Source organism: Musa acuminata, chromosome BXJ1-7 (genome assembly GCF_036884655.1).
Source record: "Musa acuminata AAA Group cultivar baxijiao chromosome BXJ1-7, Cavendish_Baxijiao_AAA, whole genome shotgun sequence".
In the NCBI taxonomy this organism is placed as follows: Eukaryota; Viridiplantae; Streptophyta; class Magnoliopsida; order Zingiberales; family Musaceae; genus Musa; species Musa acuminata.
The window spans coordinates 27,826,175-27,843,568 of record NC_088333.1 but is presented as its reverse complement, the minus strand read 5'-3'; positions in this window follow the sequence as shown (position 1 = coordinate 27,843,568).

Sequence of the window (17,394 nt, the reverse complement as noted above, 5' to 3'; positions counted from 1 at the left end):
AACTCTTTGGAAAATGACTTTCCTCCGTCAAGCAACAAACAATAAAGAGTTATATGTGTCATGACTTCCTTTATATGCTTAATAATGCTATCATGCTTTTTGTTGATGACAAAGGGGGAGAAATATATGAATTGATAAACACTATGTCATAGCTGAACTGCCATAATCATGTCTATGTCATAGTTGCAAATACTTGAGTGATGCTATAAACAATGTTATGCCATCCTTGCATCACCAAGAGATATGTAAACATGTGCTATAGTTTGCATCATATCTTGATTTGATATTCTATAGAAAATGCAAACTTGCTAGAAAATCTCAAATGTGTGCATCATGTAAAAAGTCCTTCGTAGCTTTATATTATTACATGATGAATAGTTACAAACACTATCATACAAACTTGATAATGTATGTCATGCCTTGACATCGTTCTTGAAGAGATACATCATGATGGGAGCATTGATAAGTTTAACATATCTAACTTATCAATACGTCACTTGAATTCTTAGGTCCTGAATGCAAGGTTGACTTATCTCAACTATGGCATATAGATAGGGGGAGTTAAGGACAACTCCTTTATCAATTGATTGTCATCATCAAAAAGGGGGAGATTGTTGAATCTCGGATTTTGATGATGAAGTCAATTGTCATTTGTTATCTAATCTATGTGTTGAGATAAGTGTGCAGGATTAACTACGATGAGAGTAAGACAAGCAGCAGGTGTTGCGCCGGAGTCAAGATCATGATCACGTTGGGAGTTCGAGAGTTCGACGGAAGTTCGGACGGTCGTCGGAGGTTCAGCGAGAACAGATCCGAGAAGTCCAGAAGCTTGCCAACCGAAGCTCGTCGGAACTCGCCAAGTGGATCGTCGCAAAGTCCAGGAGTATGCCGGATGTCCACAGAAGGATCACCGAGGGTTATCGGATGATCGACGGAAGTTGGCCGGAAACTCGCTGGAAGAAGCGATTGACGCATCGGAGCAAAGCTGCAGAAGTTGTCTTAGAGTTAATCGTAGTTAGCATGATGATTAAGCATGAAAATGGGAGGTGATCCCATTAGCTTAATCTTGGGGCAATTGGGCCCCTGAAAAGATTCAAATTGGGCCGAATGGAGTGAACCATTCGGACCCTGATTGCACCAGGAGGTGCAACCGCCCCAGCCAGGAGGTGCAACCGCCTGGGCTGTGGGGTTGGGAGGTGCAACCGCCTGAGCTGTGGGGTTGGGAGGTGCAACCGCCCCAGCCAGGAGGTGCAACCGCCAGGGCTGCGAGGCTGGGAGGTGCAACCGCCCCAGCCGAGAGGTGCAACCGCCCAGAGCTCAGTCTTCGAGCTAGACTGGGCGGTGCAACCTCCTCTGCCAAGAGGTAGCACCGCCTGAGCTCAAGTTTCGAGCTCTGCCAGGCGATGCAACCATCGAGCTCAGTCTTCGAGCTCTGGCAGAGAGGTGCATCAGCCTGAGCTCAGTCTCGAGCTCTGCCAGGTGATGCAATCACCAAGCTCAGTCTTCGAGCTCTGGCAGAGAGGTGCATCAGCCTGAGCTCAATTTCGAGCTCTGCCAGGTGATGCAACCACCGAGCTCAGTTTCGAGCTCTGCCAGGTGATGCAACCACCAAGCTCAGTCTTCGAGCTCTGCCAGGTGATGGAACCATCGAGCTCAGTCTTCGAGCTCTGGCAGAGAGAAGCAATCGCCTGAGCTCAGTCTTCGAGCTCTGCCAGGCGGTGCCACCTCTCCAGTCAAGAGGTGCAACCGCCTGATCCCAGAATTCTGGGATTTGATCGATTTGATCGTTTTGAGCTCGAATTTTGAATTGGGTTGGGGCCTATAAATACCCCACCCATTCAGCACTGAAAAGATACAGACCTACACCGAAATCTTGATCTTTTCTGTGATTCTAAGAGCTCAAAAGTGTTGTAAAGCCTTTAAGTCTCCTCCTTCTGTTCTTCAAGTTTTCAGTTGTAAAGTGAGGAGAGAAAGGTCTGTAAAGGTTGTCTCCTGAGCCTGTCAAAAGGAGAGAAATTGTAAAAGGGCAGTTTGGCCTTCGCCCATTGAAGGAAGGCACCTAGTTGACGTCGGCAACCTCGTCGGTGGAGGAAGCCAAAAGTGGAGTAGGTCAAGGCTGACCGAACCACTCTAAATCTCTGGTTTGCGTTTATTTTCGAGCACTTTATCATTACTGCAAACCTCCCTCATTACTACTGCTCTCTGCGCTTTCACGAACAAGTTCTAAGTGCTGTTCTTCCGAATCTGCATTCAGACGTAAATTCGTATTTTCATACGTTACTATTTGCGTTTACGTTTGATTCTACAGAACTGTCTTCCGTGCTTTTACGAACGAGCTTCTTTGCAGTTTATACTTACATTTTGATCCTATTGATAACTGCAAACTTTCCTCTACGATTTTACGAACGAGTTTCAGCATTTAGACGTAAAACTGCATTCAGACGTAAATCGGCTTTCCTTGCTCAATCATCATATCTCAGTTCACGTTTACGTCTTGATTCCAACTGCATACTGCCTTCTGCGAGTATACAAACAAGTTTCAAAGTTTAGACGTAAATCTGCGTCTAGACGTAAATCTGCGTTTAGACGTAAATCAAAGTTTAGACGTAAATCTGCGTCTAGACGTAAAACTGCGTTTAGACGTAAATCTACGTTTAGACGTAAATCTGAGTTTAAGACGTAAATCTGAGTTTAGACGTAAATCTGCGTTTAGACGTAAAACTGCGTTTAGACGTAAGTCTGCGTTTAGACGTAAATCTGCGTTTAGACGTAAAACAGCGTTTAGACGTAAATCTGAGTTTAGACGTAAACTGCGCTTAGACGCAAAACTGCGCTTAGACGCAATCTGCGCTTAGACGCAAACTGCACTTAGATACAAACTGAGAATTTGCTTTTGCATCATAACAGTTTTTGAACGAACGCAGCTTTTGGTTTTTAATCGCTGTAAGATTTCCGCTGCACTAATTCACCCCCCCCCCTCTTAGTGCTCTCGATCCTAACAATTTTAAGTTATCCATGATCATGAGCTTGTTTGATCTTCTTGATTTAATTTCAAGATCTGTAGCAAAAATCATGTCTGAATATATGAAAATGTTAATTTCATTTTCGGATTCACTTAACAATTGATATCCTAACAATCAGATTTTCTCATACACTTATAAAAAATATTTTTCGAAAATAGATTTGATGAAATGATTCCTGCTTATAAATTTCATCTTGAAATATGAATGATAGTGTTTTTGCTTGCAAAGATTTGTTTCACATTCATATCTCCTATAATTCATGTGCAGAAAAAGAATTTATAAATCATAATACAATGAGATTTCTTATGCAAAAATAAAGTGCTTTTGTGATTCTTTGCTAAAAGAGAATAATCATAATCATGATCTTGATAATTATAACATGAAGCTCTTTATAAATCAAGATCGTTCATTATGCTCCCTACATTTATCAAAAAGGGTTTCTTCAAATGAAATGCAATTCAATGAAGTATCATATTGATATCTTGAAACTTGGAATATTTTAAAATGTGATCTTTGATAAGAATGTTTCAAGTTGCTCTTTGTACTATATCTTTTCAAATGAATCATGAGCCTTGATATCATATATCTCATAATACAAGATTTCTTTGCCTTATGCTTATCTTAATTTGGCATATAAAGACTAAGGCATGCTTAGATGAAAAAGAATCTCTTAAAAAATGCTTTTCCCATTTGATCGAGATTAATGATTTCATGATATTTTATGAATCTCGAAATTAATTTTAATGACTTGATTATGAACTTCAAGTTAATGATTTAATTTTAATAAGTTTTATCTAAATCATAATCTTGATCTTGCAAAATTGAAGTCACAAATAATATCTTGTGGTAGTCATGAATCGATACTCACAATATGAAAACTTTGATATTCATGACTTAAATTGGATTGAAACATTGTATGCTTAAATTAATCATTCTCCTATGTTTCAAAAATTCCTTGAATGCCTTATGTGATAATTGAAAACTAACTTGCTTTATGATGAATCACGAATCATGACTTGATCTATGATGTAAATGCCTTGAAATGATTGAAATATTTAACACTTTTTTGCTCTTCCCCCTACTTTCTTCTTGTTTTCAATGATAAAATGGGGAGAAGTTTTGATCATGCATGGTAGGATATAATTTGACAAAATTGATACCATCATGATATGAAACATTAATGTAATTATGAATGGTGATATGATATCATGCATGTAATACTTCAACTTATGATAATGATGCATGCAATGATAAAATATTCATGATGAAAAATTGTCTTGACATTCATAACTTGATTATTCATCATTTGTCATGATTTTGAAATCGTTCTAAAAGGAAAAGAGAACTACAAAACTGTATTCTCTCTTTCTTTTTTACAATGACAAAGGGGGAGATAGCTAGCTTATACAAGTCAAGAAGATGCAAAAACTTGATTGCTAGCTTACCTATCTTAAGTAGCAAAGACTGCTAACTTGCTTATTTCAAGAAGAAAAATTGTCTTCTTGAACATCACTATCTTGAATATCTCAAGAAGCAAAACTTGCAATTTGCACATTGCAATGGGAAGCAAGAATCATGAGCTTACACAAGAAAGCTATCTTGCATTTGCTTTCGAAATTTTTGCTAGCTTATATATTATGAAACTTGTATATCGTAAAAATTGCTAGCTTGTTGGTCTAAAGAGAAGCAAAAAGTTGCTATCTCAAAAGAAGCAAATGTGCTATCTTGCCTATCTCAAGAGGCAAAAATGCTAACTTGCGCATCTAGCAAAGTGAGCAAAATTTTCAAGAAGCAAGAGTTGCCTTCTTGAACATCTCTAAATTGCTAGCTTGCATGATGTAGAACTTGCTATCTTGAACATTACCAAAAGTGATATCTTATATGCTATAAAACGTGCATATCTAAAACTTGATAGCATGAATGTTCTAAGCATGATGTAACACTTGCTAAATCTTCTAGCTACAAGATTGCATGATGATAAAACTTGATATTATGATTTTCATGCAATAAGTTGAACCAATATAACACACACTTGATTGTGGTACTTCTCATTTTTGTTGATGACAAAGGGGGAGAAGTATGTTGATGACATGACATGTGATGCATAAGTTTATGCATATGTTCATGTTGACGTGTTGCAAGTATTCATGATGAATATTGCAATGACTTGAATTCAGTTTGAATTCAAGGTTCTATCAATATGACATATTGAGAGGGGGAGTTTGTTTAAACTCTGGGAGTTAAGGTTAACTCCGTTTATGATGACATGTTGCTTAGATTTTTGAATCTAAGAGTTTCTATCAATATGGCATATTGATAGGGGGAGTTTGTTTAAACTCCGGGAGTTAAGTTTAACTCCGTCATCAAGTAGTTGTCATCATCAAAAAGGGGGAGATTGTTGAATCTCGTATTTTGATGATGAAACTACTTGATATATGTTTATGATTTAATCTGCGTTTTGAGTGGCGCAGGGTGCTTCAATCAGGATGAGATAATTAAAGCAGGAAAATCATGTTGTGCCGAAGGAACATGTCAGAAGATTGGACGTCGGGCCGGTGGATCGGTCGACGTATCGACATAAGGCTTCGGGCCGTGAACTCGGGCATCGGGCCAAGAAGAGCGGGTATTGTGCCAAGGATATCGGAGTTGCGGAGTCAACTGGCCGATTGGGCAATAGGCTGCAGGAGAGGACGATGCGCCGAAGAATCGGACGAAGCGTCGAGGGACCAATGACATGTCGGACAACTTGGTTAATTGCTTAGGATTAATTGTCTCGATCGAAGTTTTGTTTTGGTGTGCAGGATTAACTACGATGAGAGTAAGACAAGCAGCAGGTGTTGCGCCGGAGTCAAGATCATGATCACGTTGGGAGTTCGAGAGTTCGACGGAAGTTCGGACGGTCGTCGGAGGTTCAGCGAGAACAGATCCGAGAAGTCCAGAAGCTTGCCAAGCGAAGCTCGTCGGAACTCGCCAAGTGGATCGTCGCAAAGTCCAAGAGTATGCCGGATGTCCGCAGAAGGATCACCGAGGGTTTATCGGATGATCGACGGAAGTTCGCCGGAAACTCGCCGGAAGAAGCGATTGACGCATCGGAGCAAAGCTGCAGAAGTTGTCTTAGAGTTAATCGTAGTTAGCACGATGATTAAGCTTGAAAATGGGAGGTGATCCCATTAGCTTAATCTTGGGGCAATTGGGCCCCTGAAAAGATTCAAATTGGGCCGAATGGAGCGAACCATTCAGACCCTGATTGCACCAGGCGGTGCAACCGCCCAGGCCAGGAGGTGCAACCGCCAGGGCTGTGTCTCCCAGCTAGACTGGGCGGTGCAACCGCCCCAGCCAGGAGGTGCAACCGCCCAAAGCTCAGTCTTCGAGCTAGACTGGGCGGTGCAACCTCCTCTGTCAAGAGGTAGCACCGCCAGAGCTCAAGTTTTGAGCTCTGCCAGGCGGTGCAACCACCGAGCTCAGTCTTCGAGCTCTGGCAGAGAGGTGCATCAGCCTGAGCTCAGTTTCGAGCTCTGCCAGGTGATGCAACCACCGAGCTCAGTCTTCGAGCTCTGGCAGAGAGGTGCATCAGCCTGAGCTCAGTTTCGAGCTCTGCCAGGTGATGCAACCACCGAGCTCAAACTTCGAGCTCTGCCAGGCGGTGCAACCACTGAGCTCAGTCTTCGAGCTCTGCCAGGTGATGCAACCATCGAGCTCAGTCTTCGAGCTCTGGCAGAGAGGAGCAATCGCCTGAGCTCAGTCGTCGAGCTCTGCCAGGCGGTGCCACCTCTCCAGTCAAGAGGTGCAACCGCCTGATCCCAGAATTTGGGATTTGATCGATTTGATCGTTTTGAGCTCCAAATTTGAACTGGGTTGGGGCCTATAAATACCCCACCCATTCAGCACTGAAAAGATACAGATCCACACCAAATTCTTGATCTTTTCAGTGATTCTAAGAGCTCAAATTTGTATAAAGTCTTAAAGTTCTCCTCCTTCTATTCTTCAAGTCTTGAGTTGTTAAGAGAGGAGAGAAAGGATCTGTAAAGGTTGTCTCCTGAGCCTGTCAAAAGGAGAGAAACTGTAAAAGGGCAGTTAGCCTTCGCCCATTGAAGGAAGGCAGCTAGTTGACGTCGGTGACCTCGTCGGAGGAGGAAGCCAAAAGTGGAGTAGGTCAAGACTGACCGAACCACTCTAAATCTCTGGTTTGCTTTTACTTTGAGCACTTTATCATTACTGCAAACCTCCTACATTACTACTGCCCTCTGCGCCTTTACGAACAAGTTTCTAAGCTCTGATCTTTCAGAATCTGCATTCAAACGTAAATCGTGTTTTCGTACGATCTTCACATTGCAGCTTACGCTTACATTCGGATTCCATTTATAACTGCAAATTGCTTTCTACGTAAAACGCTTTTCAAGGTTCAAAACTGCTTTTAGACGCAAAACTACATTTAGACGTAAAATTACGTTTAGACGTAAAACTGCGTTTAGACGCAAAACTGCGTTTAGACGTAAAACTACGTTTAGACGTAAAACTGCGTTTAGACGCAAAACTGCGTTTAGACGTAAAACTGCGTTTAGACGTAAAACTACGTTTAGACGTAAAACTGCGTTTAGACGTAAAACTGCGTTTAGACGCAAAACTGCGTTTAGAGGCAAAATGCGCTTAGACGCAAACTGCGCTTAGACGCAAACTGCACTGTGATTCTACTTTTATATCGAAATCGTTTTTTATCGAATGAACGCAGCTTTCGTTTTTAAATTGTTGTAAGATTTCCGCTGCACTAATTCACCCCCCCCCCTCTTAGTGCTCTCGATCCTAACATGGACGAGATCCAATAAGAGCCCATGAGAGATTATTGGATAGAGATCTACTAATCTAAAAGGCTTGGGTTATTGGATGCAGATCCAATACCCACTAGGGGAGGATCCATTAGGGTTTGACAGGGGTCCTTTCTAAATAGGAGGGATTCAGAGCCTCATAGGCTAGAGCCTTTACTTGCCTCTCCTATTCTCTTTCCCCTCTCCACCTCAAAGCAGGCTTGGAGTTTTGAAGAGCGTCGTCGCAGCCCTGCTATGTGGATCACCGCTAGAGAGGAGGACGCTTGACCTCATTCACCCTCTCCTAAAGATCTGCAAGGAAACAGGGATATATGATCTCCCTAGGTAACACAATCTACTCTATACGTAGTTTTTTCAGTTTCGTGGATTTTGCGCACCAATCTTCGCACGACGATGAACATCTCTTTGGGAATCGGGAATTTTATTTTCTTGTTCTTCCGCTGCGCATGTGATGTCACCCCCAAGATTTCCCAACATGAGTTTCTCTATCCATTCAATTATCTTTAGGGCTTGGTTCTGAACCGGTGTCCCTTCAGTTATCCTAGCGCGAAAGAGGCTCTTGGATATCTCATATCGCTGAGTCCTTCCCTATTCCTCAAATAGTTTATGAACATGTAGGAGAATAGATCTGACATCCATCTTTTCATGTTGTCTTTATAATTCAGGAGTCATGGAGCTTAACATTTAACACTGAGCAAGAGTGGAGTCATCAATGTACTTCACGTAGTGAGCGATCTCATCCTCGCTTGCCCCTTCCTCGGGCGTAGGAATCACTATATCAAGGACGTACATGATTTTCTCCATCATGAGAAAAATTCTTAAGTTGCGGAGCCAATCTGTATAATTTAGACCAGTGAGGCAATTGACATCAAGTATGCCACGTAAAGGATTTGAAAGCGACATTTTCTGAAAATAAAGATATAGTAGAAATAAATAATATGCAGATTTTATAAAAATAAACAATCAAGATATGGACTTCTATCTGAATATGCTCCCACTATTTTACTGGCAAGTCACCTTGTTAGGAACGAGTCAGCACTAAGAGGGGGGGGGGGGGGTGAATTAGTACAGCGGAAAGATTACATCGGTTTAAAAATCTTCGTTCGATTAAAATCAATTTCGACGAAAATCATTTCAAAGAGATGTTAACTTTGAAATCGTATTCATAAGTGTAATAGAAGTAAAGTAAGTAAGTAGTTTGTAGTGAAGGTAAATAGTAAGAATAGAAATGCAAACCAAGTTTTTATAGTGGTTCGGTCGTCGCGACCTACATCCACTCGTCGATTCCTCTTCCGTCGAGGTCATTGCCATCCACTAACAATCTTTCTTTAATAGGTGAATATCAATCTCCTTCTTACAACTCTATTCTCCTTTTGCAGGCTCAGGAGAGAACCTTTACACCCCCTTTTTACAAAGCTTCCCTCATACTCTCCCTTAGAATGATCTCTAAACTTTAGGAGGAGGGACTCTATACTTTATAAGGTTTTTCAACTCTAGAAACATAGAGTTTTTGTTCACTTTTCTTGCTACTCTATGTAGGAATAGCTAGGGTATTTATAGACCCCAAATGACTTCAAAAATGGAGCCAAAATTTAAATCTCCTAAAATTTCAAGGTACGAGCAGTACCACCGCCTGCATTGGGCGGTACCACTGCCTACAGCCTAACCATCGCCCAGTCTGGAGGTACCACCACCTAGAAGACTATGTTTGGGTGGTACCATCACCCAGACTAGCGGTACCACCGCCCAGACTGGCGGTACCACCGCTTGACACAGTCTTAGAGACTATGCTACGATGGTTTCACCTATTTGGTCACTGTTTGGGACTTTCTCTTGGCCCAACACAACCCAAACTTGGCCCAACTATCCCCTAATTGGGTTGGCCCAATTCTAATCTCAATTATATACTAACTACGAATTTTAAGATATTTACTAAGCTAAATAAAGTCCGTAAGTCTATGTTTCTTCCAGCGAGCTTTCGGCGATCTTCCGACGAACTTCCGATGATCTCTTGGTAATGTTCTAATGGACTCCCGGCAAGCTCCTGGACTTCATGTCAATCTTCTTGGCAAGTTCCGATGAGCTTCTTTGGCAAGCTCCTGGACTTTTTGATCAGTTTTAGTAGAACTTCCGATGAACATCCGGACTTTCGACGAACTCTCTAACTCCCAATGAAATCACGTTCTTGACTCCAGGACTTCATTTTGCTTTATGTCTTTCTATCATAGTTAATCCTGCATACATAAAACATATTTTAATCTAGACAATTATTACTAAGCATAAATCATATTGTTCGGTATGTTATTAGTCTATCGACGCTTCGTCCAATTCTTCGGCGCATCGTCCTCTCTTGCGACTTATTGCCCAATCAGCCAGTTGACCTCCGCAACTCTGATATCCTTAGTGAAATATCTGCTCTTCTTGGCCCGATACCCAAAACCATAGCTCGAAGCCTTCTGTCGATATGTCGACCGATCCTCCGACTCGACATCTAATCTTTTGACATATTTTCCTCCAACCCAACATGATTATTCCTACTTTAATTGTCTCATTCTGATTGAAGCTTCCTGCGTCACTTAAAACACAAATTAAATTATAAATACTATCAATTGGTTTTATCATCAAAATTAGAGATTCAACAATCTCCCTCTTTTTGATGATGGTAATCAATTGATGACGAAGTTAACCTTAACTCCCCCTATCAATATGCCATATTGATATAACTCTTAGATTCAAAAATCTAAGCAACATGTTATCATAAAATTATGCATAACATCATACTTCTCCCCCTTTGTCATCAACAAAAAGGAGAAGTGCAACTTTCAAGTGTTTAGAGATATTACAGTTCAAATCAAAACATTATCTTCAGTTTTATCATCATGCAAGCTAAGAAAATTTTAAGTTTTGCAAGTTTGTAAATTTTGCTAGATGTGCAAGTTAACATTTTTTGCTTCTTGAGATAGGCAAGATAGCACTTTTTGGTGATGTTCAAGATAGCAAGTTCTACATCATACAAGCTAGTGAATCTTACAACATTTTAGAACATGCATAATCACTAAATCATTATAAATTTTAAAGATGTGCAAAATTACAAATTTTGCAAGTTTGCATCTGTGCGTCTTTTCATATGTCATCAATGAACTAAAAAGTTCTTTAAGTGAAAAATTATTAAGATCTTTTGCCTCTTGTATTGCGGTTATTTTTGGATCACAATCTTATTAAGAGAACGTAAAATTTTGTTTATAAGTTCAAAATCTTAAAAACTTCTACCAAGTGCTTTTAAACCATTGATGACATCCGTAAAACGGGTGTATATGTCAACAACGATTTCGCTTGCTTTTATATGAAACAATTCAAAATCGTGCATTAAAAGATAGACTTTAGAATCTTTAACTCTAGTAGTGCCTTTGTGTGTGATTTCAAGAGAATGCCAAATGTCAAAAGCTTTTTCATAAGTAGAAATCCGATTGAATTTATTTTTATCTAAGGCGTAAAATAAGGCATTCAGAGCCTTTGCATTTAAAGAGAAAGTCTTCTTCTCTAACTCATTCCAATCGTTCATTGGAAGAGAAGATTTTTGAAAGCCATTTTCAATAATACTCCATAAATTTAAATCCAAAGAAAGCAAAAAAACTCTCATTCGAGTTTTTCAATATGTGTAGTCCGTCCCATTGAACATGGGAGGACGAATAAGAGAGTGACCCTCTTGAAAGCCGAAAAGAGTTATTTCTCTTTAGGTGTTAAACCAAATGAGAAAAACGTGACTGTGATACTAACTATTAGGAACGAGTCGGCACTAAGAGAGGGGAGTGAATTAGTGCAACGGAAAGATTACGTCGGTTTAAAAATCTTCGTTCGATTAAAATCAATTTCGACGAAAATCGTTTCAGAGAGATGTTAACTTTGAAATCATATTCATAAGCGTAATGGAAGTAAAGCAAGTAAGTAGTTTGCAGTGAAGGTAAATAGCAAGAATAGAAATGCAAACCAAGTTTTTATAGTGGTTCGGTCGTCGTGACCTACATCCACTCGTCAACTCCTCTTCCGTCGAGGCCACTGGCATCCACTAACGATCTTTCTTTAATAGGTGAAGATCAATCTCCTTCTTACAACTCCATTCTCCTTTTGCAGGCTCAGGAGAGAACCTTTACACCCCCTTTTTACAAAGCTTCCCTCATACTCTCCCTTAGAATGATCTCTAAACTTTAAGAGGAGGGACTCTATACTTTACAAGGGTTTTCAACTCTAGAAACATAGAGTTTTTGTTCACTTTTCCTACTACTCTATGTAGGAATAGCTAGGGTATTTATGGACCCCAAATGACTTCAAAAATGGAGCCAAAATTTAAATCTCCTAAAATTTTAGGGTACGGGCGGTACCATCGCCTACAATGGGCGGTAGCACCGCCTGCAGCCTAACACTGGGCGGTACCATCACCCAATCTAGTAGTAGCATCACCTAGAAGACTGTGTCTGGGTGGTACCACCGCCCAGGCTGGCGGTACCACCGCCTGATGCAGTCTCGAATATTATACTATGACGGTTTCACTTGTTTGGTCACTGTTTGGGCCTTTCTCTTGGCCCAACACAGCCCAAACTTGGCCCAACTATCTCTTAATTGAGTTGGCCCAATTCTAATCCCAATTATGTGCTAACTATAAATTTTAAGATATTTACTAAGCTAAACAAAGTCCGTAAGTCTATGTTTCTTCCAATGAGCTTCTGACGAACTTCCGATGATCTCTTGGCAATGTTTTAGAGAACTCCCGGCATGCTCCTGGACTTCACATCGATCTTCTTAGTGAGTTCTTATCAGCTTTTTTGGTAAGATCCTAGACTTCTTGATTAGTTTCAGCAAAACTTCCAACGAATATCCGGACTTCCAACGAACTCTCGAACTCCCAACGAAATCGCGTTCTTGACTCTAGGACTTCATTTTGCTTTATGTCTTTCTATAGTAGTTAATCTTGGACACATAAAATATATTTCAATCTAGACAATTATTACTAAGCATGAATCATGTTGTTCGACATATCATTAGTCCATCGACACTTTATCCGATTCTTCGGCGCATCATCCTCTCTTGCGGCCTATTGCCCAATCGGTCAGTTGACCTCCATAACTCCGATATCCTTAGTGCAATATCCGCTCTTCTTGGCTCGATGCTCGAAACCATGGCCCGAAGCCTTCTGTCAATATGTCAACCAATCCTCCGGCTTGACATCCAATCTTTTGACATGTTTTCCTCCAACCCAACATGATTATTCCTACTTTAATTGTCCCATTCTGATTGAAGCTTCCTGCGTCACTTAAAACACAGATTGAATCATAAATACTATCAATTGGTTTCATCATCAAAATCTAAGATTTAACACACGCGTCACCCTCAGCATGTGAAACAGAAGTCTCAAGCAGACTTCTAGTGGGGATCGGGATCCAATCAATGTCTTAGTGTAACCTCGAGGGACTTGACTAATCATACTAAGCCTGAAATGTAGGCAACTCTTGCCGATCACAACTTGTGATTCCCAGCCTGTTCGACCTTCGAATCACCATGGTCTTGAAGGACTCGACCAACCATGATATTTAGTTAAGTCAACACCATCGTTACAAGATGAGTTTGATTCGATGATATACCCTCGAGGGACTCGACCAAGCATACCATGTTCTCAGGTCGCCGATGACATCTCTATGTCATAGGCAAGATAGCAAATCATGATATAAGTGAGCCTCGAGGGGCTCGACCAACTTAACCTACACCGAGAATCGGTCCCTACCTATAACGATGGAAGGCCACGTGGGTCAATCTAGTTGCCTTATGTTTACCGACTTAATATTATTGGGAGAGGGGTTTCTTTGATTTGGTCTCCTAATATGACATGTCTTATACATACATATTTAATATATATATATATATATATATATATATATATATATATATATATATATATATATATATATATATATATATATATATATATATATATATATATATATATATATATATATATATATATATCGCATGCAAATATATAAATATATATCTAGTAGGTGTATAAACAATCACACATCACATGAGCAATTACAACAGATGATCAAGGACCACAGTCTAATGTGATCAGGCCCGAGCTAGTGGGCCTAATCACTCACATCAAGATCTATGTATGCAGCAATGCAACTCCATGCCTGGTGTAATTCTCATACGTAGGTGGCCACCATGCCTATGGCCCTACTTGCGAGCGCCGCTACAGGCATTCGTGCTTGTGCGTACAATGCCCGCACGCAGGTGGCTGCCACTACAGCAACCCGCTGGTTGCCGGCCAAGAGCCTGCACGTATATGGCAGCACTGCCATCTGCTAGGGCAGGAAAGGCAGTTGCTACCCTTTCTCGCTTTTGCATCAATGATTTTGACGTCAAAAGCTTCTCCAAAATATAACACGTAGTTCAAAACCAATTTTCGCACGAACAACCTAGCTTTGATACCGCTGTTGAAAAATCTTTGGGGGCGACATCACATGCGTAGCGAATGAAAAGAAAACAAAATCCCAAATTCCCAAAGATATGTTCATTATCGTGTGAAGATTGGTGCGCAAATATCCGCAGAATAGAAAACCACGTGTGAGATAGATTGTGTTACCTAGGGAGATCGTATATCCCTGAATCCCTATAGATCTCTAAGAGAGGGTGAAGGAGGTCAAGCGCCCTCCTCTCTAGCGGTGATCCATATAGCAGGGCTGTGATGATGCTTCTCAAAACTTTAGGCCTACTCTGAGGTGGAGAGGAGGAGGAGAATAGGAGAAGAAGCAAAAGCTCTAGCGTATAAACTATTGAAGCTCTCTTATTTATAGATGTCCCCTATCAACTTAACCCTAATGGATCCTTCCCTATTGGGTATTAGATTTTCATCCAACTACCCAAGCCTCTTTGATTAGTGGATCTCTATCTAATAATCTCTCATGGGCTCTTATTGGATCTCATCCATAGGATCCAATAATTCAGGGGCTTATTGGATATCCAATAAGATAGGGGCTCCAGCGGATATCTCATATCTGAATCTCTACTCATCGCAATGCCTTCCATATATGTGTGACCCTCTAGGCCCAATATCGAGCTGGCTGTGAGTCATACCTGTCAGAACTCCTTCTAGCTTAGTGAATTATTATCTTCAAAATAATTCACCCGACTCATCGACTACGGACGTACTAGGCCACTACGCCGTAGTCCCGAGACGATACAAGGGAATCCAATCCATTGGACTTATTTGTCCTCAGTTACTGTGTACCTATAGTCTCTCATCCATCTAATATTCTAGATATCGTATATCGGGCATGGTGTTGTCAGACCCATACAGTTTCTACTCGAGTCTCACTCTAATCGGATTCTCCTGGAGAACTCTTTCTCTCTTAATCCGAATGCCCCTGACCAGGGATTTGTCTAAGCAAGAACACATGAGACATTCCTCTCATGACACCGAGAGTAGGTGATCCTCTATCGATACTTAATAGCCCTCGTAAGATTAACTACCACTCCCGATGACCAGTTGTATTAGATTTGGAACATCCAAACCTATAAGTCCAGTATCAAAGAGTGGAGCACTCATACAGGACATCATTGGTATCTCAAGTCTAAGGACCAGACACACCATTATGACTACAAAATCGTTGTCTGACAACAAGGCATTATCAATCATTCAGCATTCCGTAAGCGGATCAATCAGTAAACTCATTCCCCAATGAGCACCTGTATTGTATCCCTAGTGTCCCCACACGAGCAGCTATGAGAAAAGTTGCATTCATCATATGGACAAGTATACAACACACCAGTCTGTCCGGTTATCTCGATGTCCCTCTCGAGTAAACTATGATCGGGATTATATAAGATCTGTGTTGAAAGGCAAATCAATCTCATTATCATGATCTAATTCCCATTGCACAGATCCAAGGATATATATATATATATATATATATATATATATATATATATATATATATATATATATAAAGTAATAAATGTTAAAATATAATAAGCAAAAAGACTGCGTATTAAGTCACACGTGTCATCACTCACGTGATTGGCTTGCAGGGCACATATGACTAGTATATTCATACAGCAACCTCAAGGTTTCGTTCATCTATAGTATCCGAGGCATGTCTACAAACTACAAAAAGTTATTTATGGATTTCATCAAGCACCAAGAGCTTGGTATACTGAACTTGGCTTGTTTTTTTACATCAACGGGTTTCATCAACTCTAATTATGATACCTCGTTCTTCCTACGACAACGAAATGGAAATACAATATATCTTTTAGTGTATGTGGATGATATTATTGTCACAAGCAATGATCATCTAGAGATTTAAGCATTTCTAAAGCAACTGACTGATTGATTCTCCCTCAAAGATCTTGAAACCTTGAGTTATTTTAAGGGAGTAGAAGCAACATTTACATCCTCATGCCTCCTCCTATCACAAGAAAGTATATTCAAGAGTTATCATCAAAGACAAACATCCAAGATGCGAAAGAGGTTATAACTCCCCTCTCTACTAGTGAATCATTTAAACTATATGATGGAAGTCCTACTATGAATGCTACTCAATACTAACAAGTACTTGGCTCTTACCCGTCTAGATATCTCATTTGCAGTCAATAAATTATTATAATTCATGCATTAGTCATCTATTACACATTGGTCTGCGATCAAACGAATTTTGTGGTATCTTAAGGGGACCATCAATCATGGCCTCTTTCTCTGCGAGCACACCCTCCTTCATTTCCATGTCTTTATTGATGCCGATTGGGCAGGGAACTTTGATGATAGAACGTCCACGTTGGGATATATTATTTTTCTTAAAGCTAATCTAATCAGTTGGAGTTATAAAAAGCAAAAAAACAATCATATGATCTACAACTGAAGCTAAATACCGTGTCATCACCACTCTTGTTGCTGAGCTTAATTGGGTCACAAATCTACTTAAGGAACTCAACGTCAACTCTATTTCTCCTCCTATAATATATTGTAATAATATTGGAGCTACCTACCCATGTGCTAATCCGGTGTTTCATTCACGTATGAAATATATTGCCATCGACTTCTACTTTGTACGAGATTAAGTTGTTAGACATCAACTATGTATTTCTCATGTACATACAGTTGATTAACTAGCAGACTTATTCATAAAGCCTCTCACCCGTAAACTATTTTCGTTACATTGGTTCAAGATTGACATCCTTAACAAGAGCTCACTCTTGTGAGGGCATGATAACAGATAAGATTTCTTCAACTGCATGAGAAAATCTTGTTGGACAGTTAAGGAAAATCTTTATTTCTCACGTGTATAAATAAGATATTGTACTTAACAATTTCAAGTGTATTTTTTATCATCACAATTCAACTCATCAAAAGTCCACCTCATTCAATCTAACAAATGTAGAAGAGAAAGAAAACATGTAGTATCTCATTGAATTATCACAAAAGAATTTTTATACAGACTGTTCAACCCCTAATGCTCTATACCCAATTTTCTCGAGTCCAACCTTGGAAACTGACC